The sequence below is a fragment of the Phaethon aethereus genome (genome assembly GCF_964289735.1).
Source record: "Phaethon aethereus genome assembly, chromosome: 2".
NCBI lineage: Eukaryota > Metazoa > Chordata > Aves > Phaethontiformes > Phaethontidae > Phaethon > Phaethon aethereus.
The window spans coordinates 150,110,416-150,137,882 of record NC_138582.1 but is presented as its reverse complement, the minus strand read 5'-3'; the positions used below and the strand labels follow the sequence as shown (position 1 = coordinate 150,137,882).

Below are 27,467 nucleotides of genomic sequence, written 5' to 3'. Positions count from 1 at the left end.
TACTTGACAATCCCAGATGAAAAGCACAGCTGAACTCCCAATGCCACACTGTATGCTGGGAGCAAAAGCGGCTTATTCCCTTACAAAGGCAGCTCAGACTGAAAATATAAACTTCTCATTTTTTAAAAAACAAGAGATTACCAGTGTGTTAAGAGCAAAATTCCAGCCAATTCTGTTGAAAACTTTATGCCAGATTTTAATGCCTTACCAGGTCAACAAACCACATTCTCTTTAGCCCAAAACCAATGTAATAAAATATTTGAGATTTCTATCACCCCACTTTGCAAACTGATAAAGAATGTCCCAGTGAGAACACGAGAATGCTGATTAGTCTCCTAAAAGAACTACACAAACAGAGGTAGACTGGATATAAAAAAACAGCCTTAAGCAATCTTAAATTACTCCAGAGAAAATCTGATAAGATTTACTATATGTTATGAATATCATACCATGTTGTCTTCTATCTCTCATGAAAAAGTACTAAAGACCAAGCTTCATGTAAATAATTTATCTTAGTTCTGGCTGAGCTAATTAACTGAATTCACAGTTTTTAACTTGTGCTTTGTGGGTCTCAAGCTTCATGGACTCCACCCAAATGGTTCTCAATAGGTAACAAAATTTTTAACAAAAAGCAAATTCTTTTTAACAAAAGCAAACCCGTTTTCAGTAAAATAATATTAGCTGCACAAGCAGTCAGTAGTCATTAGCAAAACAGTGCAGCCTGTAAATTTACAGTGTTAAAAATCTCTGCCTTACTGGTTTTTAATTGTCTAGTACATCAGGCAGATGACTAGGATTATTAAAAAAAAGTAGGAGAAAAAGCTTTAGATATGTCAGAGAACAACAAGTTACCTGACTTCACTGAGCTGCGTTTGAAGACACACTGATCTCCCCCTCACTGCCTCATAGTGCAATACAACAAGCCGTCAAAAGTTTTGACATTTGCTACAGTGCAGAGCAGCATCTTCTGCAAGGACTTGAAGACATCCAAATAGCAGCATTTTTACTCACCTTTTCTCTCAGCACCTTCAGAGAATTTGACTCTTCTTCAAATAAAAAATGTAAAAATCAATGCTACTACAAATACAAAGGAGGTAAAATCAAAGCAAGATTACTAAATTCCAGTAATTTCTTTTGTGAGTAAATCAGAGCCATGTCAGACTGCCGATAATATAAGAACACAAACAACCCTGGAGTTAGAACGGAGGAACAAGAGACTCCTTTCTTCCAGTGTAGACAAAAAAAGCAATCTTCATTTATTAATGGGTGAGATTTCCCTAGACTTATCACAACTGAAGCCATAACATTTCATATTGTGACCAATCACACACTGTACATTCTTTATTATATTCTGAAGGTCTAGAGTTACTAGATTCTTGAATTAAATGTTCTCTTACTGGCTTTAACATGCCACTGAATAGGTAGCATTCCGGTAGCTCAAATACATCTGTTTGAGAGATCTGAACTATCCCTACTCCTAAATGAGTCATCATATAATTATAAAAGCCACAACCAAGACTATCGATCATCCCATTTATTTACTGATGAACTGTGAGTGACACAATTCCACAGAGAGCAATATTGAAAGATGAAACTGAGCAGCCAGCAGGCCAGACATGAGTGTAAACCAGAAACTTTCAATTTGCGTCTGAATTTGGTTTTGTCCACAGATTACACGCACTCAAAACTTCCATCCAGCCAAGGCAATCAGAGAATGAACAGGAAATAGAAAGGTTGTAGTAACATGACTCCTACATGATGCTGAAGAAAGCCAAAGGCCAGTTTTCCCTTTCCGCATTGACTAACATCTCAAAGCAATCCTTTCAAGTTAGGGAAGGCTTCAGCTAATGTTTGTTAAGATTAAGCATCATTTTAGAAAGCTCTAAAAAGGGAAAAAAGGTAAATCAAGTCATGGAAGCCAGGATGTTGTCTTGCTCACTTGGAATGGAGGAGTTCCACAGCGATGCTGAGGGCTAATGTCAGCGTAACTTCACGCAGAACATGCTGTGCATTATTAACACTTGCCAATTGCAAGACTGATTAAGAGCTCACCACCACAAATGCTTATTCACAGAAATAATTGCTATTCAGACAAGAATGCCTGCTGAAAACAATGGGTTTACTAAGATGCTCACAAGGACTGAAGTCAGGGTAATACTGTTCCACAAATAAGAAGCTAAAAACAATCTAAAGCGGCCTGGCCTGTTCTCTGTCTTCAAGAAGAGCCACATACATTCTTGAAGCAAGAACGTAGGGCCTTAGTTTTAGGTCAGGTGTTTCCTTGGTTAATCTTATTCTATGCTGCGTTGTGCAAGAAGTACCTATGATTTAGCTAAGCTGTGGGTGGACAACGGTCCCCAAAAGATTTAGCAATCTCTATGAAACACTCTGGCTAATTACGCAATAATAAAATGCATTATTTTTACCTCCTTTTCACATTGAAATTACTCATTGATTGCAAAATGTGTTAGCAACCTTTAAAAAACACTTTGCCCCATCTTATACAACACAATAATAAGAAATGAGATACAAAAATAAGATATGTCATGGGATTATACTACTACTGTCCTTTTGCATTTTGCAATACTGGAAATAACAATTCATATTGCAATGCTTTGGTCTTATTACTCATTGTTATTTCAACAAGTGATTTAACAGAGCACAGAGCAAAGATGGTTAACCTGTGGCTTCCAAACCAAACATTTCTCTTCTGCTGATCACAAAGCTGGTACCTTCCTGGTATATGGCTGGCATTAGAAGCAATCTGGCAGAAAAGCAACTGAGAATATCAAGAGGAAGCTGCTGAGACCAGGCTTGCGGGGTTACACAAAGCACAGCTGCATGCCCAAAGCAGCCTCATCCCCAGCACACCATGGTGCAGTATTCACCTCGCCATATAACTGCTTCTTGCCTTTGAGATACAAACATACTTTGTCCTCCTCTTGCCTTTTTGAATTATGTGCTGTGCGACTTGCGGCCACATAACTGTTCCCTTGGGTATCGTAGGACCAGAAGCAATCTGAAGCATATCTAATACTGAGATAGAGAAATGATACTTTTGTAAAATGTTTTAACATTAAAATTCCATTCATGGACACATATGTCTTGGTCTACAACTCAAGATGGGTGATTAAAATGAGAAGTTTTTCAAAAAGATAATCAGTTGCATAATTTAGCCAGTAACGTTCTGGCACAGTCTTCCCCAGATCCACAGGCATAATTTCTATTAATATCAATGAAACAAAATATACACAGAAAGGTAAATGAAAAAAGCAATCATTTATAATATTCTTCTGAATATGTTAATATAGATTTCACACAGCAGACATGGATTTTCATTTTTCAGAGTCTATGCCATGTTAATATCCATATTTTTCTGCCTGTAGGTTTAGCACAATTTATTAATGTCAATAAGACATTAGATAAACCATGAAATACAAAGGAAAAGGCAAAACAAAAGTATGCTCAAACAGAGTCTCTACAATCAGCAGTGCAGATTTTGCCAGATGGAGCAGATGATGTGGTCAGTGAAGGTGCAGAAGGTGAAAGAATTAATCTAAGGGAATTAACAGGATGCCTGACACCAGACTGCTCCCCAACATCTCTTGTGTCAGCTTCAGCTATCTGTGCAGAGTCAAGTGCACGTAGTGGACATGCACTAATTGTACGTGCCTCTCCCTGCTGTTACTGAATATATTGATTGTTTTTACTGTGCTCATCTCATCTCTTTTTCATTATTTGGTTTGGCCAAGAAGTCTCCACTCCAAACACTTTGAGCTGTAAATTACAGCTGCTCAAAAACTAACTTCTAACACTGTTTCTTGTGCATTTTCCACATTGTTGCCAAAGGTATTAAAAAATGCCCTTTCTTGAGAACTCCTACCACCTTCTTCTCATCTGCAGCATAGTATGCTCACCCAGTGCATCTACAGTTATTTTGGGGGGTTCTACTATTCATCTATTATTCCCCACACAATACTGTGGCTGCATCTTTTCAGATTCTTTCAAGATCTGTATTTTTTCAATTCAGCCTCCTTAGCACACTGCAGGTGCCAAGGAAGAAGTACATAGTCCAGGATGACAACAGGTTTTTTCAATATAGACTTCAGTGGCTCCCAAAATGTTTATCTTTGAGATGGGGGATAACACTATTCAGTTACAAACTTTAGAAGACTTGGATATAAAGGTTTACTTCTTACAGCCTTGTATTACAGTCTCAGATTTTACTGCACAAAGTATAGAACAAAGGAAGTAAGTATCCTCGTGTAAAAAAATCACAGGTAGTAACTTTGAAATGATGGAGTTGATTTCCATTCCCACAAGGTATATATGTGTTTGTGAGCAAGTGAATGCCGAGAAAAGGAAAGGCTTGTAACCATTTTGCTAGTTAGAAGGTTCACACTCGCTCCCTGCAGTCTCCTTTAGTTGTTTTTAACTCTACTCCAAGTTCTTCCTCTTAAAACTGCTGCAAGCCCCTCAGAGAGCCTGAGACTATTGTGCAGCAGGGCACAGGTCAGAGAGACAGAGAAGCTCCCTACCTGGGCACGCGTGCAACTGCAAGCAGTATTATTAGTATGATGTCACAGCTGACATAACAAGGGCCATCTCTGAACTACCGGCTCACATTGCAACCGCTGCTCTCAGTGGATCTCGCTGCAGGGAGGGGCTAACAAGGCTTATTAAATGGTTTAATGATGCACTGCCGTTATACCCGAAGTACCTGTGCATACTGCTGTAGGGTGTAACCTAAAACGCCGGAGGGAACCAGCATGGCTTTCCATGGAACAGGGCAGGCTGTGCAGACAGCACATTCTTTGGGACTCCCCCACGCTCTCAGCTTGTTCACCCTGTTGCGCCCAGAGGCACATTGCCAGGAACTTACCCCTCTTCTCCATACCTCTCCAAACTGGCCATGATCTTACCTAAACTGAAAAAACTAGGAATCAGATTCTAGTGAGAAATACCCTTCAAAGGACAAGCACAACATAGTACCTCTCCTTTCTCAAGCCCTCTGCAATAGAAAATCATTAATCTTTTCTTCCAAACACCCCAACAGTCCCATAAATGTGGCAGGATATATAGTTTGAAGACTTATCAGAGGCACTGAGTTTTTTCAGCTTTTTTTTCTAGCTATTGGTGAGGTGAATTCAGTGAAAATGAAACTTTAAAAAATGAAAATATTGGGAATTTACTTATTTTATCCCTTTCCACAGCATCCAGATGTTATTTGTAATTTTAAATTTGTGCTAAGACCTCCGCCTCAATGCCAGGAAGAAACCTAAGAGCAAAATATATCCTTCAAATTTTACTCTTTCCTTGCTGTCACATGCTGGCAACAGTTGATCAAGAAATCAATGACGGCAACAAATTCTTCCTTTTGTAACTTTTCCCATACCACATAGGGAAGTGGCAAATGCATATGCAAAAAAAATCTAAAGAACTTATACTTTGCTTCATCTTCCTCTTTGTAGATTTGTTGGCCTACTGAATACCCAAACTTTGCAGAAATGCTGGCTAATACACCTTGTGTTTACAATTCCTGCTTTCTTAACTAGCTTTAAGTCCAAAACTAGCAATAACAGTTATTTGTTGCCTTGGAAATACATGAACTACACATTCATGCCTTTCTCAATGTGTATTTTTTTTCTTCTATAATGCTGTAACAGAGATCTACCAAATCCTGAAGTTTATCAGCTGGAATAAACATTACCTTCTACAATTCAATTACTTGTCAACTGCTGAAGGCCAAATTTGACTTTAAACAAAGTGCAGATGACTTTTGCCAAGTCTATCTCTGACCAGTGTCACTAAAATGTTTAACAAATAATGTCTTTTTTTTCGCCAGCAAAAATAAAAAGGATAAAATTTGCCCTTTATTATATAAGAAAAAGTTTCCTAGCAGTTATTTATCCTTTTCACATCCAGAGTTTCTTTGGCTTGGCAAATTAAGCCAACTGCTGATTGCTGGGGGACATTCCTAAACCACCTCTTTCTACTTATTTCCATACACATTAAAAGTCGTTGTGTGCCCTACAGTGTACTTGGGAGTCTATTAGCAAAAAGCAGTAAAACTTCTTTTACGTTACTTCCAGATTAATCATACGACATAAATATCAATCAAAATCATTGGTGTCAGAACAGCCAAACCTCACAAGCGTCTCCTGTTCTCAAAATAGCCTAAACATCCAGTCTAAATACATTCCTACCCACCAAATTAGCACAGGGATGTATTTGCCTTACTAGCCAATTAATAATAAACAACTGACTGCTTTCTGAGTTACAGGCAAAGGATTAAATGTTCCAACCAAGTCTCACTTCTATTACGCTAACCAAGAACACTCCCAGTCAGCAAGGCCTCTAAGAAGACTACATTTTTTTTTTTTGCTTTTCGCTTGCTCTACTACAATAACTAAAAATGGAAACGTAGCCAACACCGTTTTCAAATACCGTTTGCACAGGCGTGCTTACCGCCCATTTTCTAAAAGGCAAACACCTGAACTGCAGACAGGCTCCGCCGAGAGCTCAGGGAGAGATCCCAGCAGGAGCCGGGCGGCCTCGGGGAACCCGCTGGCGCTGGCGCCCGCGCAAAGACAACTGCACAAAAGTGGGTTAGAAAGTTCCCTGCAAAGAACTTTGTGGAAATTGGGCCAAGATTTCAATAACACCTGGACCTCCCAGCCGGTGTTATGTTGCTTAAAAATATGAAGAACCAAAGTCATAATTCGATTTGTAACACTGTGTTTCCCAGGCACAAGCAGTTAGCCAGGAACTTTATAACTAAGCTTGAAGAGCAGCAGACTGTGATTTTGCTACTGCTCCATGGCTGATTTCTCAGAACACAGTATTATACTAGCTGCAGCAATACCTAAAGTTTCAGCATATCTTTTCTTTGCAATCACAATGTTTTTTATTAATGGTATTTATTACTGAAAGTGAAACATATGATCAAATAAAGACCTTGAAGAGTATGAAGGCTATGACCAAGATGTACAAGGCCTCAAGATCACATGCTAAGGAAAAGACCCAATATACTTATGCTTTTATTAAGATGGAAAAAACCTTGATATACGCACAACATAAAATCTTCGCTTTTCTTCCCTGCCCATTATTCATTTAGATTTCCAAAGGTCCTTTATGGGAAACTATTCTAAATGGCAGGTGATTCTGTAACCTACACTGGGAAAGAAGAAGAAAGCAATTTCCCAACAATCCCCAGCCATCAATCCTCTTGAAAAATAAGCTTGACCATAAGCTTGAGGCACACCAGCCTGAGCTGGAAAATCCCCAAAGGGCATTCCAGCCTATGCTGGAGCAACTAACATTTATTATGTAAAATGCGACTTCTAAAAACTTTCTAGTTGAAAAAGTTTTTTTGTAAGGTAAGAGTCACACAGTGAAAGGCAAGAAAAATAATAGATACTTGCATTTTCATTAGTTAATGCTTCACAGACTTTAATTAGAATGAACTTTCTCATTAGTTTCCTTATTTTCAGGAAAAATTCTCACTACTCTAAATGAGATCAATCAATTTTTTTCACAGCACTAGGGTTTTTTTTGATGATCAGTTATGATGATCATTTAGGTTATTTGTGAAGAACTTGACAACATGGCAAAAAGATAAAACATTGACCTTTCAGAGATTACGACTGTACTGTGCTATGTACTTTCTCATGCATATTGATGACCTTCTTGCCTTTTTCAATAGGAAAAGATAATTAAATTTGAGTTGAGCAATGTACTGGCCATTCTTAACAGCTTGGGATTCTCTGTGGCAAACAGTGCCCACAGATGACATCAACATTATTAATATAAAAAGAAATAATCAGCAACAGAAACCAAGCACAGAAGGCCATCCTCCAGTTTGATTCTGCCCTTCTTTCTGGACAAAACTTGCTGCTTAACTTCAAAGAATCAAGACATTTAATGTTTAAGAATGCAAAACATATTGGCATTTTGAATAAATGATAAATCTGTGTGTGAGCTGCATCTACAGGGGTATCATATTTCAGATAAAACAGTCTTATAATTTGTGCAACTTATTATTATAGACACCTCAGATAACTCAGAAACCTCTGCTTTTGTCCAGATCACATCACAGATCAGATACACCTTGCCAGCACATTTCAGGAGAATCCCAAAGACCTACTACTAAAAAGTAAGGCAATAAAAAATTCTGCATGTCTCTTTGTGGTGGATTACTCAAACTGAGGAAGACTGATGATTATTCTTAAAGAAAAAAGGATCCTGGCTATCATTTGTGAAATTGAAGAAAAATGTCTTTAAGACCTAGGAGTAGGTCTTAATGGACCTATAGGTCTTAAAAGACCTGCGATAGGATGAGAGAAAATGGCTTCAAGTTGCGCCGGGGAGGTTTAGATTGGATATTAGGAAAAAATTATTTATGGAGAGAGTGGTCAAGCATTGGAACAGGCTGCCCAGGGAGGTGGTGGAGTCACCATCACTGGAAGTGTTCAAAAAATGTGTAGACGTGGTGCTTCGGGACATGGTTTAGTGGGCATGGTGGTGTTGGGTTGATGGTTGGACTTGATGATCTTAAGGGTCTTTTCCAACCTTAATGATTCTGTGATACTGTGAAAAATAATACCCATGCTGTGCCTTTTGGAGTTTTTGCCTAATTTATATTCCCCAGCTTTCACCAAGGCAGTATTCACTAAAGAAGGTATTCTAGTCAGTAAAGACTCTCAAAAAAATCCTTACCTGTTTGTAATTATCTAGCTCACTTCCTCCTATCATTTCTACTACCCTCATTGCTAATTATTTTCTTCCAATGAAAATCACGGGATACTTCAAAAAGAACTTCCTGTACCTGTCAGTTCCTTTTTCCCTTCCCTTCCATTAGCCCTCGCTAATGTCTACTGCTCCAACACTCCTTCCAGCACAAGTAACTCAGAGCTCCTAGCTGACATTTCTGAAAAATGAAAAATTTACCATCCTTACAGCATTTCTCTGACCTGTTTAAAGCTTTTATCTATAGTTTATTATATTTATTTTATAAATACTTATATTCTTATAGTTTGTTTATATAGCACTAAAATTTGAATTACAACTTGTCTCCTAAAACCTGCTTTTCAACAACTTTGTAGGACCATATTTACATATATACAAATAAATGGAAAAATGGATTAGACAGCACCTATAGCAGACAACTGGATAATGCACAAATCTGTTATTGCAAGAAAACAGATGAAGAAATGTTTGATGACAAACTTACTACAAATCAAGTCCTTAATATGCTAAACTAGACATTCCTGTAACATCTCACCTCTCTGGCTTGTCAGTGGACTGTAGTGCACTGTCTTGGGAGAATCTTGGGAGAATCTTTACCTATTTCTGTGGCAGAGCCTGAAAACGCCACAGGAGACAGATAAGGGTGCTGCTGTTCAAAGCACCGCAAAATATCATTATCTACCATGATCATTGCAGAGCATTTTCTGGATATGGAGAGCTAAATATATGAACAGTGTATGGTGGGAACTGAGGTCTTCCTTGCAAAGCTAGGCTCATGTTTTTTGGGAGCGGGGGGTGCACATATATGTGTGTGTGTGAAGGAGAGGTAAGTGTACTGACAAGCTTCATCCAGAAGCTTTACCTCAAACTCCAAAGTACATCACAACATCTTAAGTTTGCCTATTTATGGGAATGAATGTCACAAGTCTGGTCCAGTACTCGTAGAATAATACATCTTAGGACATTGCTGTTCAATAATACCACACTAGAGTTTACCCCAAGAAATCAAGACGATTAAGTCATGATGAGCAACATGATATAGTTGAAGATGTCCCCTTTTAACCCAACTATTCCATATTCTATGATGATTCTACGATTTAAATAGGTAGACTTTCCGTTGGTCCACTTCTAAAGCATATGTCATAAACAATACGCCTTGCTTCTATTTTTAACATAAGTACTGGGTTTGCATGGCAAGGTTTTGGTAGCAGGGGGGCTGCAGGGATGGCTTCTGTGAGAAGCCTCTAGAAGCTTCCCCTATGTCCAATAAAGCCAATGCCAGCTGGCTCCGAGATGGACCCATCACTGGCCAAGGCCAAACCTATCAGTGATGGTGGCAGTGCCTCTGGGATAGCAGATTTAAGAAGGAGAAAAAAAAGCATACAGCATTTGCAGCTGGAGAGAGGAGTGAGAATATGTGAGAGAAACAGCCCTGCAGACCCCAGGTCAGAGCAGCTGGAGGGGCAGGAGGGGCTCCAGGCGCCGGAGCAGAGGTTCCCCGGCAGCCCCTGGGGAAGCCCACAGTGAGACCGGCTGTGCCCCTGCAGCCATGGAGCTCCACGGGGGAGCAGATCTCCACCCGCACCCGGGGAGGGCCCCACGCCGGAGCAGGGGGATGCCCGAAGGAGGCCACGACCCCGTGGGCAGCCCACACTGGGGCCGGCTCCTGGCAGGGCCTGTGGCCCCATGGAGAGAGGAGCCCCGGCTGGAGCAGGTTTGCTGGCAGGACTTGTGACCCCGTGGGAGACCCAGGCTGGAGCAGCCTGTTCCTGAAGGACAGCACCCGTGGGGGACCCAGGCTGGAGCAGTTCATGAAGAACTGCAGCCCGTGGGAAGGACTCAGGTTGGAGAAGTTCATGGAGGACGGTCTCCTGCGGGAGGGACCCCACGCTGGAGCAGGGGCAGAGTGTGAGGAATCCTCCCCCTGAGGAGGAAGGAATGGCAGAGACAACGTGTGATGAACTGACCACAACTCCCATTCCCCGTCCCCCTGCACTGCTTGGGAGGGCAGGAGGAGGTAGAGGAAATCAGGAGTGAAGTTGAGCCTGGGAAGGAAGGATTTGGGGGGAAGGTGTTTTAAGATTTGGGTTTAGTTCTCATTACCCGACTCTGATTTTGATTGGTAATAAAATAAATTAATTTCCCCAAGTTGAGTCTGTTTTGCCTGTGATGGTAATTGCTGAATGATCTTTCCCTGTCCTTATCTCAACCCACAAGCCTTTCGTTATACTTTCTCTCCCCCACCCAGCTGAGAAGCGGAGTGATAGAGTGGCTTTGGTGGACATCTGGCATCTGGCCAGGGTCAGCCCACCACAGTGTATCAAGTTGTGAGGAAGGAAAAGAATCCTTGAAGTTATTCAATGTTTCGCCTTATACAGGCACCAGTTTCTAGGACATCATCTTAGTTTAGCCTTGTTAGATAAAACTTAAACTAGCTGGATTAGATTTGAAGATTAGTGCTTAGCAAATCAGTAGATCAGCGTGTAGGTCTGACAGTATTTTCACCAACTTTTGAATTCACCGGTATTAATTGCACATTGCTAGTATTTGTAACTAGCAATGTGCACACTCGGAGCTTAAGGACACAATCCAGAACCAAATACTGCTAAGGGATGCAGAGTCAGAACGGCTTTCATGTGTTACTGTCAGATATCTGAGAGCATTGGCAGGTAATGGGTACAAAGTCATACCATTGAACAACCATTATTGCTACTTTCTGAGCATTTAAACTCCAAGTTTCTTATCACCCCAAAATTCTTACATAAGGATCAAAAATGACTGAGAACAAGTTTTTCAGAAGTACATAAAGAACATAATAAAAACTTCAGGAAATTGTCCTGAAACTGGTTGAACAGAACACAAAGCTTGTAGAGATTACATTTGTTTTGTTTTCTGACAATTACATTTCAGACCTAAGTGCAATGCATAATTCCATTTTACTCTGTCCACAAAGGTCTGTGTTATAAACCTATAAGCCAATGGCATACTTAAGGGAGCTTATAAGAAAGATGGGGACAGACTTTTTAGCAGGGACTGTTGCAACAGGATAAGGGGTAATGGTTTTAAACTGAAAGAGGGTAGATTGAGACTAGATCTAAGGAAGAAATTTTTGACAAGGAGGGTGGTGAAACACTGGCACAGTTTGCCCAGAGAGGTGGTAGATGCCCCATCCCTGGAAACCTTCCAGGTCAGGTTGGGGGGGGCTCTGAGCAACCTGATCGAGTTGAAGATGGCTCTGCTCAGTACAGGGGGGTTGGACTAGAGGACTTTTAAAGGTTCCTTCCAAACTAAAGCATTCTATGATTCTATGGTTCTACAGTGTTCAGGCTCTGTAGATTTTCCTCAGCTGTATTAGAATAATAGCTGTCCAGCAGCATAGGCATGGACAGTATATACTTGCAACATACTGTTACTTCACTAGCTCATTTTCTAAGAAAAATAACAGCATGATTTAATTTTGCTTCAGTTGTTAAATATCTTCTCATAGCTGAGACAAAGAACATACTTTGTTGACAACTAGTTCCCACTGGAATGTTGCTTGGTTTAGACGACTGGCATAAAGATTTCATGTGGTTTTAAATGAAACTAGGTGTTAGGAGCATTTCTTTAGCAAGAGGGTGATCAAACACTGCAACAGCCTTCCTAGAGAGGTGGTCAGTGCCCCATGCCTGTCAGTGTTTAAGAGGCATTTGGACAAGTAGCCTTCATAATATGCCTTAATTTTTGGTCAGCCCTGAAGTGGTCAGGCAGTTGGACTAGATGGTCATTGTAGCTCCCTTCCAACTGGAACTATTCTATTCTATTCTAAATAAAATGTTAAATAAATAAATAAATGAGAGACAGAAAAAGTCATAAACTACTACTCCCAGGAAAGTGTAAGGTGCCTAGCAATGCACATCAGTGCTGCTACATTCGTTGTGGGTAGATATAAGGTGAGTGTCAAAGCATCAGCTCATGTCAATTATCAGCCTAAGGAATTTCAAGCACAGCAAGTCTCTTTTGAGTTTGCATTTGGAGAAAGACTGCTTGACTGATAGTAATTAATGCCACATTATTTGTTCTCTAGGTAATAACTCTTCCTCTCCCCTCTTGAAGCACTGCTGTCACTTTACTGCCAAGAGTCCTTCCAACCTCTGCATTACGCTGCCCATGCGGCACTATAGCCATTACAACACTGACACCTAAAAGAGGGAGGAGATAGCCCTGAGAAAGGTCCGGAGTGGCTAAAATGAAATCTCGGATGGATCCTGAATGATTTTGACAGTAAATGCTCTCACTGTGTCAAAAGATGGCAATGCTCAGCATTTTGTTGGTCATTACCTTGCTTTAAAATAACCAACAAACAAACTTAATTCAGTGAAATAAGATCACAGTGAATGCTTTCATTTAGACATCCATACAACATTTCATTATCAAACATTACCAGATAAACTCCTGTTTTGGTTATTGCACATTTTTTAAAGATAACTGCCTAGTTTTCAAGCCCTGTAAAAAAGCCCTGTTTCACCTGTAAAACAGATATATCTTACAGTTATCTCTCACATTGTCTTTACATTGTCAAATTCAGACATGCAATTTGCAAAAGCCAAAAAAACAAACCCAAAACATGGCATGCATTTAGATGCTTAACTATGCATTTAAGAGCCCGATCTTTCATCCTACCTTGAATAAATGCACAAGTAAAAATAATCTTGACAGAATGATACATGCTTTATCATTTTTTCGTCAAAAGTGCATGTGAAGAACTGATTTTTTTTTCACAATGTCATTCATGACAAAGACATACATAACCCATAAATACATTACTATCTAACAGCTGTGTATCTCCTCTCATCATCCTGAGGTTTGAAAACTGAACACAAACATACTGGCTTCTTATCCTTTAAAAGGCATTGATGGACACTCTCTCTTTCTTCCTCTGTTTCATCTGTCAAGCATTAATCACTGCCTTAGCTACAAATGAAACTTTTATTGGGCAATTATCATCTAGGTCTATATAAATCCTTGCCCTTCACTCCACGTATTAGGTAAAAATGCCATTGCCTGAGGAATACAGGAATAATACATTATAAAATTTGAAATCTAATAAAACAGGTGTTGTGTTTCTCGTACCATCAAATTCCTGGATTTAACTAGTATATAGAGCAGAAAAGCCTGATGTCGCTCACTGACAACTCCCACCATTACATCAGCGAAAACAGAATGTTCTCCTGGCGTTGCAGTACATGCACAAAACCCAAGCATAGTGTTTCTTAATCTTTTTCAGTTGAGAGGAAAATAAACAAAAAAAAAAGATCTCCTTCCCTCTTTCCCTCCCCCCAAAACCTATGGCCCCTCTGGTATCAGCTTACATACTTTTGGAAATTGAGAGTAAGGAGTAATGAAGCAATTATGAAAATAAAATGTTATTGCTTTAAAAAACTGTAATTTTACCCTTATAAGTGGAAAAAAAAAACAGTGATTATTATGCTTCTGACTATGCCTGGTGAAAGACTTTGACAAGACAGAACCTACAGTAACACTGGACAATTATTGTATACCTTTATTTCCCCCTATTGTTTGCTCATATGCACAGGGATGTTACGGTGCTTCTATGCTTCTTTAAAATTTGTACAGATTCCTAATATTTTTGGAGTGAGCAAAGTGAGTGAGCAAAACCATGCTAAATAATTAATGAGGAGTCAGTAACACTCAGGCTGTCTAGAATATCTGGCCCATTCTTTCGCTCTTTGCTACATGAAATGCAATTTCTGGCCAACTGAGCTGTCTGTACACAACAGGCAGAAAGGGAAAAATGTTAGGTGTATGCCAGCCTCTCCAGCCTCGCAGTAACAGGATGTCAGCTGGCAGCTGTCTCTGTTAGCAATTCCCTCAGCTAAGTATTCTTTTGAACTGGGATTTATGCAGATGTTTATGTAAATGCAACTTTTGCGCAAACATCTAACGGGATGAACCAAGAACCTTCAAAATAAATAATTTAAGGTAGCCCCTGGGACAACGAATGGAAAGCCAAGGGGAAAAAGAAACCCCAAACCAACAATTCCTTTAACAATGAAACTTCTGTATTTTTTTTTCCATTTTTTCCTCAGAGGCTATTCAAAAACTAAATGTACTGTGCATATGGAGCTACTCATCAGCTTAAGCAATTTTAGCCAGAGATTTTCCTTATAGCCTTTACAAAAGAATCTCCCACACCACAAAATATTCTCTCTATGCCTGAAATATGTAGCAGATTAGAAGCTCTTGACAGGTTCAAATAAACGAGAAGCTGGTAGCAATGCAGGTTAATTAGGAAGCCTTAGCAGTTGGTAAAGGTATCAGTTATTCAATCTGGTTCTAAAGTTCTTTAATATCCAAAGCCAAAACATAAAAACAAAATTGATTAAATAAAATCCAAAAGAAATGGCAGCAATATTTGCAATGAAAACATAAGATGTTTTGACTACATGCTTTTATTTTATTCTCTACAATCTCACTGCCATGAACTTTATTTTTTTTTCTCCCCATAAAGACTGCTTTCAAACAATGAAATTGAAATAGTACCAATTTTGGCATGTAATGAAGTTGGGATTAATACTAGCAAAATCCTTCAGATATCGAATGTTGAGATGTATAATTTTCTTCACGGCATATTCATATTGAGAAAGCTAAATTGGTTCTCTCTTTCTTGATCTTTTGTCTTCTCTTGTGGTGGGTTTGCCACTTGCAAATTCAAGTGTTACAATAATGACACAAATGAGTGGAGGGTTATGCAATTCTCCTACCTGTTTTTTAAAACCTGCTATTTGAGTTTTAATACACTGGTTGACCAGTGGAGCTTTCCTAGAAGCAGACTTCCAGCACAGGCAACACACAAAACTTATCCACAAATAACAGCTTTGAACCGAGCACGTAGAAGATGCAGCAGGGTGCCAATATGTGAAAGTTTAACCTTATGTGATCCTCACTCTTGTCTTCACTCAGACAAATCAAAGAAACCAGGAATTCTATGCCAGACCAAATGTAAGGCAGATTACCAATTTAGTATAAGAAAAGTCTTTACTAAGTAGTAAATCAATACTGAGGGAAGGCAAAATTACAGGTAAGAAAATGAATTTTTCCTTTTTCTTGTATTAGATCCACTGTTGTGGAGAGAAGTAATAATCCATGGGAAGTAGCAAAGAATGACCATCATCCATCAACTGCACAGAAATGGCAATTAAAGAGTAAAAAAACCTGCTCCCCCACCCCAAACTCCAAAACTCTAAATCTAAGTATGGGAATTGAGTGAAAAATGCAACAAAACCTCTGATCGAGTCAGTAAATCTTTTAGAAGGTAGAATTAGTTGGAGTTTTGGGTCTTTTTTTAATGAGTTAAAGACCATTCAATTATTTTAGAACACAGGATTACTGCTTCCACCCAGAGCAGAGGAAAGAGAGGACATGCAGCAATTGCTGCTGCGGAGCACCAATGGCCTCCAAATCCTAAGCACAACCTACAGGCGCTTTTTTTTTTTTTTTAATGTTTTCAAGATCTTTCACTAACTTAAATTTGTGAAAGACGTGTTCTTCTCTGTGTGCATAAAAAAGTATCTTCTCCAATCAATGGCACTTAATTTCTGGTTAAATATTAAATATTCTAGGAAGATGGGGATACACAGAGAAGGGAATTTTAGGCATCAGGTTTTCACACAGACAGACTTCCCTTTTAATGCACAAAGTAGACAAAATGTGTATGTGTCCATAGCTTGATTTCTATTGGTAGTATGAATTTTCCTTCCAAAGGTGTTTCTGAGCAGGCTGGATGATTTGCTATTTACATAATATATGTAAACACAATTCTGGAAGAAAACTGATGTTTCTCTATCCAGAAGCATCATACCTCCTCATCATCACATCTCTGGAAAAAATGAAATCTGAAAGGATGTTCCCAGATTGCTTGCTTTCCTGCCTGAAAAAAATGGAGTAAATTGACCTGGAAAATTAGGGCACAGAATTATATAGCTTTATCATTAAACTGCCATACATCAACAGCAGATGCAAACAGGCTTCTTCCGCAGGTCAGAATGGTTCAGATAGATACACATTATTGTCAAGACTATTCCCAAAAAGACAGAACGCATTTCAAAGTTTTTGAAAAAAATTCATTCCACCAGAATGGTATAAAAACGGGTAAAAGAATTGGGTACTTTGGGTTGAAATCACCCATCTGCTGGAAAGATCTAAGCATCTACAGGCGGAGTTTTTAACATATCAAACCAGTAATTCTGGTTAGTAGGTAAGAAAAAGATCCCTGTTAGCGCAATACACCTCAGCACATGCTCCCTGTCTGGTCTGAAGAAATTATTTTAAGGAACAGCATAATGAGAAGATATGGCAGTGTGAGGATGAAGCACAGCTAGACATGCTGGAGGTGGGTCCATTAACTCAGGCTTTCAGAAGGCACGTCCTATTCAAGCATTCTCATGCCCTCCTTCAAAAAAGAGTTAACTCCCAAGTTCTCTCACAAAGTCAGTTCATATCCTATGATCTTCTTTATGTGTCCCACTAAGTACTAGGCAAGAGAGTCCATGGATGCTACAGATGCTGTGCATTAAGTTGCCAGACATACAGCCACAGTGCAGAGATTTTGCTATATTCCTTAGTCCCGCTGGCTTGAATAGTGATAGAGAAAAAATCTGCCTAGATTTTAGTTTTGCTTGAAAAGCACTCAGATTCTGATTCATTTTCAAAAGATGAACATACTGACATAATTAGCCACCAGTCTCTGAGGAAGGGAAAGATTTGGTTGTATTTTTTTATTTGGTTTGGTTTCTTTTGTCTTGAGAAGGCCTCAATAAATGGTAGAAAACAAAGAGTTCAAAGGAGGATTAAAGATGAAAAATGAAACAATACATTTAGAAAAGACTTGGAAAAGCTTTAATTGAAGACTGTTTGGTACCATCAAAGTGCAAACAAGAAAACCTGCACTGTAACTATTTGTTTGTGGAAGGAATAGTAATTAAGCAAATAAGCTAAATGCATTTGTAAAGAAATATGTTTGCTTCATCCTTCTCAGCTTTGGGACAGACCTACCAAATGCTGAATCAGTCAGACTCTCAAAAATAAACAACTTTTAAATCTACTAATGCATGGGAGATTAGGGTTTTCTTAAATTCTCAAGTAATCAAACACTACTGGATCTAGAAGATACACATGTAGTGATCTGCAGCTGCTCAGTCCTGTTCCTTAGTCCCTGCGAACACTGGCTTTCGGAAGGAGGGTGTTTGCCAGGTAAAGGTTGGGAGCCAGGGCAGCTGCCTGAATTCAGAGCCAGAGGTGGTGCTGAATAATGCAGCACGGCATGTGAATCCAGCTAGAAACATTTTTGATTATACAAGGCACCACATTCGCTAAATAAAATACGAATTCAATTATTTTATTTGTTATTTAAAGTGCTTAATACTTCAGGATTGGCTGAGCAACAAAAGCAATGAAATTCTTGTTCAACAAGACAACAATTATCCCAGAGGAGTAATTGCAGTATGTACTTTAATTCTCAAGCTTGAAACTCAGAGTGATTTCACAACCTGGAATTTAGAGCATCTGAAGGACACTCACAAACATAGCCATTATTTACTATTCCGAGGAAAAGGCATGAACATATTTGGCAGCTTTGAACATCTGAGTTCCAGTGTCAGATCACATCACAAATAAGCACAAGGCATTTGCCACTAGTGTAGCCAGCTCTCAGAAGCCCATTCATATAACACTGCTCCAGTTCTTATTTATTTCTTTTTACTTTTAGAAAAATTCCCATGAGTCTCAGGTTTCATAAAGTCCCTGGACTTCCATCTACCGTTCTGAAGGCAAGAATACAAATGAAGAAAGTTCCCACTATTACGTGAGGACAAAAAGAAAAGACTGGAGACAAAGTCTTGACCTAATGTAAGACACTGGCAAAGTTCATTGACTCAGGGGAATGCAAACTTTACCCTAAGGCCCTTCTGTCAGCGTATATGGACACAGACAGTCATAGCTGACATTTTAAAAAGGAGTGAAAGGCAAACACAGTGACAATCGAAGGGTGATAGCAATAAATCTCCACAAGTTTTCCTAAACTGTTGCTGTGCTAATTTCTTCTGGAAGGAAATACTGTTATGCTTTCCTCCGGTTGTGGTAATTGTATTTCTGTCATTCAGTATTGTTAGAACGATTGACATCTTGTCAACATTTTAGTACATTAATCTTATAAAGCCTGTCCATAATAAAACGGTAATAAAACTTCCCAAAGTTTGTTTTTTTTTTCTAAAACAGATAGAAAATGTTGCTCAGTTTTGCCTAAGATTCTACCCTCAGAAGCCCATACTTCACTCCGAGCTGTTGGGATATCAATTCAAATGCAGTTTTTCTAACTAATCTTTGCTCTGGGTCTGTTGGGCGGATTTCCAGGGTGAATACATGGATTCCTCTCCCTCAGTCACAGGGTCCATCTAAGCAACAACAGTCAAGATTTGGCCAGCAATATTTCTTCAGTGCTGGAATCAACCAACATGCCTCAAACTAAAATTACTTGGGAAACATAAATGACTCTGTAGAAAGACAAAATGAGTATCTTTTTATGTATTTCACAGAAAGCATAGAAAATTGATCAAGAAGAAATCTATCACATCCCTCTGCATGGAAGCAGGCTCAATTACACCTCAGATATTCCTGCCAGAAATTTGTCTAATACATTCTCAAGTATCTCTACCAGTGGAGACTTCGCATGTCATTAGGCAATTTACTGTAGAGCTTAACTGCTCATACAGTCACAAGGGTTTTCGTAACCCCCTACTCTCATTTACCTTGCTGCAATCTAAGCCCAGCACTGCTTATCCTATCCACAACAGACAGGGAGAGCAAAATATTGCCTTTCCCTTTATAACTACTTTTTAAGCACCTGAAAAATATTTTTGTGTTCAGTCTGCTGCCTGTTTTACTAAACAAGACCCTTTAATGTTTCTCCACACTTTCCAGACATGTAGGTCACATTTGCTACACCTTCTTTGTCCTCTCTTTTGGCCTAGCTAGCTGGCTTGCATCCTTCCCAAACTGCAATGTGCGAGCCTGGATGCAGCCTTATGTCCTTCTTTTTCTTAGGATCCATTTCAGCCTTTAAAACTTTTAATATGACTCCTCTGTTTTGCCCATCTTTTCTCATTCCTGTAATGGTGCAGACACTACTCTGAGGAATGGAATCTTGCACATTTTCACATAGAATTGGCTTTGGTTTCTTTCAGAATGCTGCTCTCATTTGTCATGATCATCCTGAACCCAACCCTCTGACACACTTTTAATCCTCTCACCTTTGCTTCATCTGCAAATTTAGTAAGTATTTCTCAGTTGATTTTTCAAAGCTGACAACCTATTAGTAAATGTGTCTAGCATGTGCAATAGCATCCAAGTTCTCAGATGCGAGCACAGAGTTGCTCATTTCTTCAGTTTCTTTTCAATGTTATAGAATCCGTACCTACAGAACAAAATATACCTATTTCCCTTCCATTATATCCTGAACTCTTTTTTTTTTCCCTCAGATACACTGTCACTCAAGTAATTTTCATGTTCTTTGTAACTGTGTTATATAATCTGTACTAAGATTCTCACTGTTGAAGGAATGTTAGGACAGTGTTTGTCTACTACCTTTGCTATTGTGCAACTTAAGATAATATTTACTTTTAGAAGCCTAAAATGTTTCTTATGTTGTGTAAGCATGGCATTATAGCCGTTACTTTGCAGATAATCTGCTTGATATCAGTGCAGCTGTTCATATGAGTTACACAACGGATTCCAAAAAAGCCTGTTATTTGTTTGGTTTTAAAGTTAACACATGTATAGTACAAAACTGTTTGTGACATACTTTTTGGGCAAAGATATGTATATTTTTTGGACAAAGTCTCTAGTCTATTAGGTTGCGCTGCCTAGTATCACAGCATACATAGTATCCAACTCTCCATTTTTCATGTGCCTGTGGTCAATTCATGTCACATTGAAGCCCACTGAATTCCAGTCTTGACCCTCATGTAAATAAAACTCAAGGCTTCAACTGATCTTTCTTGTAGCAAAGGTCTGGAGGATGGGCTCTGGTCAATAGTCACTAATTTCATGAACATATCCTACTCTGGTCTGTATCCTACTCTTAATTGAAGCATGGAGGGAGCCTAAAGACATTTCAGATGGGAGGTTCTGTGAAATAAGGGATGTAATTAGGGCATGTTTCAGGATGATGGAAAGTGTGTTTTCCATCAATGCTATCTCCATCATTTGAGGCCATCCACTGATCTTTGCAGAGAGGAGTTTACGAAAAACAGGAATATGGAACACAGCTATTATTACTGTCAACGAAGTATGACACATAGGTGAGAAGCAAGAACTACCTCTCCATCAGTTAGAAAATCACAGTTCTCGCTAATAAAAGCTCTACATTTCATCTCTGGTCTTTACTAGAGAATTCTTTAAAACTGTTAGCAGCATCTTCTGTTTTCTCAGAATGAAAGCTGATAAATTAACAACAGAGAGAAGAGTTCCTAAGCTAGACAGTTCACTTGGAGTCGTTATATAAATGGCCTTTCTGAAATCTGTCCAGGACTTAAATTATTCTGATTAGTTGACGTCTGTGGAACTGGCAACAAGCCTTTTCACTGTTGCTCTCATGGCAATTATTCTTCTTGTTTCACTGCATATTTTACCAGCATTTCTCAAGTGTCTAGTTATAAAACTCTTAAAAGCCTGAGGACAGTTGAATCAGCAGAGATGAAATAAGAACAGATCCAAGCTGATATGATCCTTGCCTTTCCTGTACAGCTATATTTGAAGTTGAAAACAAGTGTCTCCCTACATCCAACCTGTAATTGATCAGAATGCACTTCAAAAAGGAATGGGGGTGCTCTTAAGCCTATCCATTATACTTATATATCACAAAAGGATATATAATTCAGAACAACAAAGTCATGAGTTACTGCATACAGTTTGCTTCTTTTTGTTCAACTAGCTTTTCTTGGAAAAGGAAGCTAACTGTAAAAATAGGGTTTATAATATTCATTTCCACAACACATTTTTCCTTGTAGATAACAGCCCTCTCCAGGTTCAAGAAAGCTCTAAAAGATCTCATTTATCTAATGTATCAGAACCAATTAATTTTACCAGAAAAATATTCCTCTCATATCCTCAAATATCAGACCTTTCGTGTTCCCATAATTCATCTCCCCACACTGCTATCAACTCTGTAATTGGAGTTTGTGTCTCTTTTTTCCCACAGTTCTTTCAAACATCACTTCAGGTCCCATCACTTCTCATTAACTAGTAACTTCTGCAACTCTCTTTAAGAGAAGAATCAAATCCCCCAAGTCAAAACTTTGTAAACTGGCATTCATTATTCCATGTTTCACCCTGCTCTGTATTATCTGCCGCTGAATCAGGAATAGAAACTGCTGTCTCAGTTCCTAACATGTTAAATAACTTTAGAAAACTGCTCTTTCATTGCCCTCTGTACAGATCATTCCTTTGACCCTTGGGCTGCCCAAGAGTGATACAATCCACAAGATACTTCTCTAACAATATAGTGTGACATGCATCAGCTGTGAAGTATTCTGACAGATGCTGTAAGAAATTTTCCATGCTGTGTGATGAAAGCAGATGCAAGCAACCTTTTAATTACCTGCACCATATTGCAGCTCGCTTCTCGCTTTCCTCATTGATCTCCCACACCCAAATGGATAAAGGGATTAATTGTGGCCTTTTTGAAAGATTCAGCTGAAGTAATCTTAAATTAAATCTATCTTTATACTGTAGTGAAAAGAAAGACTAAACATGCATCAGTACAGAAGCTGAGTTTCCGTTTCAGTGGGTTCTACATGGAAATACAAGGCTGGCAATTGCCAAAGATGCCAACCATCATTTTTGACAAAGAGGGCTCCAAAAACTTTCACATTCCACCAACACCGTTTTTCTGTTCAATAGTCCAGAACAGAATTGACAGACAATAAATATTTCCATACATATGAATACCATGAATGCCACCAAATAGGCAAGGAGATAAGAAGGAAATTCTTTGTTATCAAGAAGTTAGATTACTGACTGAAAAATTCTCTACATGAAATACATGATGACAGCGAAAGATAAAATGGTGAGTGGGCTTAGAGACTCAAGAAGCAAAGCCAAGAGCTATCAGTACAGACAGACTTTCCCTGGACAGAAGACAATAAATGTGCAGAGGAACTGTTTGTAAACTGAAAATTCATCCAGCTGATTAGGCAGAAACAATTTTTCCTTAGGATCTTAGCAGCATTTTGTTTTGTTTTCTCATCTGTCAGTACTTTCAATTATTGAGACAGAATGACAAAAGAGCATATGCGCTCAATAATCAGAGGACCTGCACCATCAAACTGGGCATCTGCTACTCATTTCTAAAGGATGCTGCAAGAGAGACTCAAGTGAAAACCAGGATACTGAATAGCGCTGAGCTGGGCCAGCTGGAGCAGGACCAAGAAATGGGGCTTTTTGCTGCAGAATTTAACACAAGTGGTCTGTAGAAAGTAATTTGTACCTGGGAATGCACCCTGTAATTGTTTCATTGTATTTGATCAGCTACATTACATGAGAGATGACTTAGGCGTACATACAGCCAATGACAGACCAAAGAGAGGTGCAAAGGTGATTCCATTTCAATAAAATACCCTTGGCTTTGCTCCCAAAGACAGTCAAAGTGCGCTGCCATGAACCAGCCATTAATCTGTGAAAAAAATAACTGAATCTGGAGGTACTGTATCCTTGAACAGGATGCATCACAGAAATAATCACCTAATTTATGAAGCTGAAGAGTCTCCTCTGACTTGATTTCATTCTAACCTGGCTTGCACCTGCCCCATGCTGTCCTGAATTGCTTACTCATTTTTGAAAATGTTATGGCTACCTACTGCATTCACCAGCTGTAACAGCAGCTGTTATTTCTGTTGCCCTTTTTTTCCCCACCAAAAAAAGGGTCTTTTTCCTTCTATCTTTCCCCATAAACTGACAGCCTAGTAAAACACATTTTGCAAAGAAAATTCTGAAGCATTTCAGAAATGGTGAGTCTAACCAATGCATTGAATAATAGTTGTTCAGTGAGAGAATCAATAGGGGAGCAATGTTACTTATCATAGAATAGTTTGGGTTGGAAGGGACCTTTAAAGGTCATCTAGTCCAACCCCCCTGCAATGAGCAGGGACATCTTCAACTAGATCAAGTGGCTCAGAGCCTCATCCAGCCAGACTTGGAATGTTTCCAGGGATGGGGCATCTACCACCTCTCTGGGCAACCTGTGCCAGTGCTTCACCATCCTCATTGTGAAAAATTTCATCCTTAGATCTAGTCTAAATCTACCCTCTTTTTGTTTAAAACCATTACCTCTTGTCCTATCACAACAGGCCAGGCCTAAAAAGTCTGTCCCCATCTTTCTTATAGGCCCCCATTAAGTACTGGAAGGCTGCAGTAAGGTCCCACCAGAGCCTTCTCTTCCAGGCTGAACTTATAAGTCCTTTCTATTGACTGCACAGCCTTTAAAGGAAAGATGGTCTTACTTCAATTATTTTTATTGCAGTGAGTCTTATAAATATTTTTTCTTCTTGCAGTTCTTCAGATAAATCCCCAAATAACCTTCTTAGTAATTCAGTACGGGCATAGTTTCTCAGATTTTATGGAGACAGTATCTGTTTATAAATGTATATTGTATAACTCAGCTTCTACTAGAAACCTTTGTAATCTCACCACATTGTGGGAAAGGGAAGAGGGAGAGAACTCCTTTTCATTAAAGCATGGTTAGCAGTGAGTTTCTTCAAAATGGTAAATGGAATCACAGAATAACTGAGGTTGGAAGGGACTTCCAGGATCATCTAGTCCAACCTCTGCTCAAAGCAGGTCTGTTTAGATCAGGCTGCTCAAGATCATGTCCAAGCAAGTCTTGAGCACCTCCAAGGACAGAGACACCACAACCTCCCTGTGCATCCTATTCCAGTATTTGATCAAGCTCATGGCAAGAAGAAAAATCTTAATATCTAATCAGAATATCTCACAATAAAATAATTTTTGTCACCCAAACTTTTAAAATATATGACTGATTTAAAATCACACTAATTACAAAAACACCTCTGTATTCATAGCTTTTTGCCCCCAACCCCACTAATGCAAAGTTTGATTTGAATTTCTTTCGTCTCTCTATTCAATATCTGAGTGGTAAATGAAAATATGTAAATTAAATCTGTACAGGAATTCTGTACAGATGTAGGGGTAAAAAAGGATCCAGAATAGAGAATGAATGTGGCAGTATATCATCCCACAGCCAGAGCAAGCCTGACAGTTGTCCAATGAACATTATTACAAAAAATGTCTTAACGCAGTCCCCTACTACTTCAATACATAGAGCTAAAAGTGTAAACAATGAGTGGTTTGCATTTCCTTAGGCAGACACCACAACTTCCATTTGTTTTATTACAATAGAAAGCCCTTTTCAAACTGGTAGCAAATGGAGAATAGATCAAACTCTTCGAAATTTTGAAGTTGCTTAACAGTTAATGCTCCCCTGCAGAACATTGGGAAAGAAGGGATATTCGTAGCCTCTGAGGAAAATTAAATTCCTGTGAAATAACAGCAGTTAAGAATTTTATATATCACAGCCCTAAAAATGGTACATACTCCTGAAGCACATTTTTATCGCCTATGTTCGGGATGTTCACGTTACCGTGTCAGTGACTTACTCTCTTTGAAATTCAGTAGAGCTCTCAGACTCCATAACTTTTGGCAGTGAGTTCTTAGAGGTTAAACATGAGTCACACAACAAACAAAACAAGACCAAAAAAATCACACCCTCTTGTTTTCTTCAGCTTTTTTATTTGTTCCTTTTGGTTTTACTGGATATGCCTTTCCAGTAGGATGAGAAGATGAAAGAAGAGCGTTTGGTTTGCATGCTCCATCCTTGTTAGTTTTTCCATCTTTCCTCAGTTGGTGCCTTTCAGAAATAAGGAGTCCAGGACAAAGAGTTATCGTCCGTCTGGGCAGGTCTTTTAACCCCCAATTTTTCTAGCTCATTTCTGACCCCCCTTTTCTTTTGACTTAACATAGGATGACCTTAAATTAATTCAGCATTCAAGCTAAGGACAGTCACTGATATATCTTTAGAGAACAGCAGGAAAAAAAAAAGCACAGGGAATGTAATACCCCGAACAGATACAATGAGGCAAGCCAGGTGGCTACCTGGCTGAAACGAAGATGAGCATCAGTTTTTCTAAAAATGGATACCATGCAACCTCAAAGACACTGAAAATGCAACATCAAAAGGCAGTTTTACAGAAAAGCCCTAGAATGGCACACAATGAAATCCCATGTTATCCCATTCTGATCATCAGGATGACTGGCAATAACATAGAAGGAAGAAATCAGATATTTGATCTGCTTGCACCTCAAGGTACTAATTTGTTTTCCATAACTACTGCAGCTAGGGCTCTAGGAGGCCTGGCAAACATTCCCAATCTCGAGTACTGCTAATTCAGTAGTGACCAAAGAATAACAATGGCTGAAATGAGTATCCATAGCCATAAATAAAGATTGATGAAGAGTTTACTGGGTCTTTTCCCTAAAAAAGCTCTCATATAGATGGGACTAAATGGAGCTATGATGGTAAGAACAGATGGCAAAATTATTTCTTAAGCCATGTTAAACCAGTTTTGCTCATTCTGTTTTCCATAACTAAATGGAACTAAACTAAATAACTCCATTTTACCAATGGTGGTAAAATTTGCCTTTTGCAGCAATAGTGACAGGTTTTTCTGCTGCCTCCTACTTCCACAAGCCTTGAATTTTACTTGGGAAGTTATAGAGGCAAAAGGCTATACCATCCCCTTAGTCATTCTATTTTATGTCTCGGATCTTGTAAGGCGCTTCAGCTGTAGAGTCTCAGACTAAAGTGATTTAGTAGTTTATATTTTCAGAGGATACAGTCACTCTAAATGGAGTTACTTGACTTAAAATGCAAATATGAGAACATGCTTCCACATTACCCCTTGGGAAACTTCTCCTGAAACACAGAAGACAAGTTCTGTCCTCAACTGGAGGAAGGTGAACATAGGTGAGTTTGTAAAATATTATCTGGGTTATCTGCATCCCTTTCAACATCCACCCACAATCTGAAAGACGGAAGAGTCAGGTTGCTGATTTGTGAGGGTATAAATCATCCCTTAACAAAAAACACTAGGAATTCCTTAACATATCTCTTGGAGGCAGCACAACAACTTCAGTCTCCAGTGCTGGTTTCACTGCCTTATGTTCGCTGATAATTTAAAGCTAACTGTAGATCAGGTCACATTCAATTCACAGGAAAAAAGCCCAGTTACTTTTATGGTGCATGACCAAGCCCCCCCCCCCCAAAAATAATACAATCATTAATTCAACTCATTTAAAAGGAAAAACAACAACAAGAAAACACAACCCAGCTGCAGTTATTTAGAATTATGTGTAATTTTTCTAACCAGTTACTTTCCCAGGTAAGCACAGGGGCCATTGTTTTATTAAGCTTTATAAAAAACAAACCACATAACACCTCCTGTTGTCACACACTGCCACACCTGGCTTGGCCTTTGTAATCACATTATTTGGGCTGTAATTTGCAGTCATCTACTGGCACTTTCAGCTAACACCTTCTCTTATCCATCCCTTCTTTTCCGTAACAACATGAAAGACATCTATGAAACATC

The 27,467-nt window shown here is 39.0% G+C and overlaps 1 protein-coding gene across 1 annotated transcript in view; it reads right to left on the bottom strand.

The window, feature by feature from the left end:
• PLXDC2 (plexin domain containing 2) overlaps window positions 1–27,467 on the bottom strand; it is a gene marked incomplete at both ends in the record, with an annotated part of 276,012 nt that overhangs the window by 222,649 nt on the left and 25,896 nt on the right. The window lies entirely within an intron of this gene.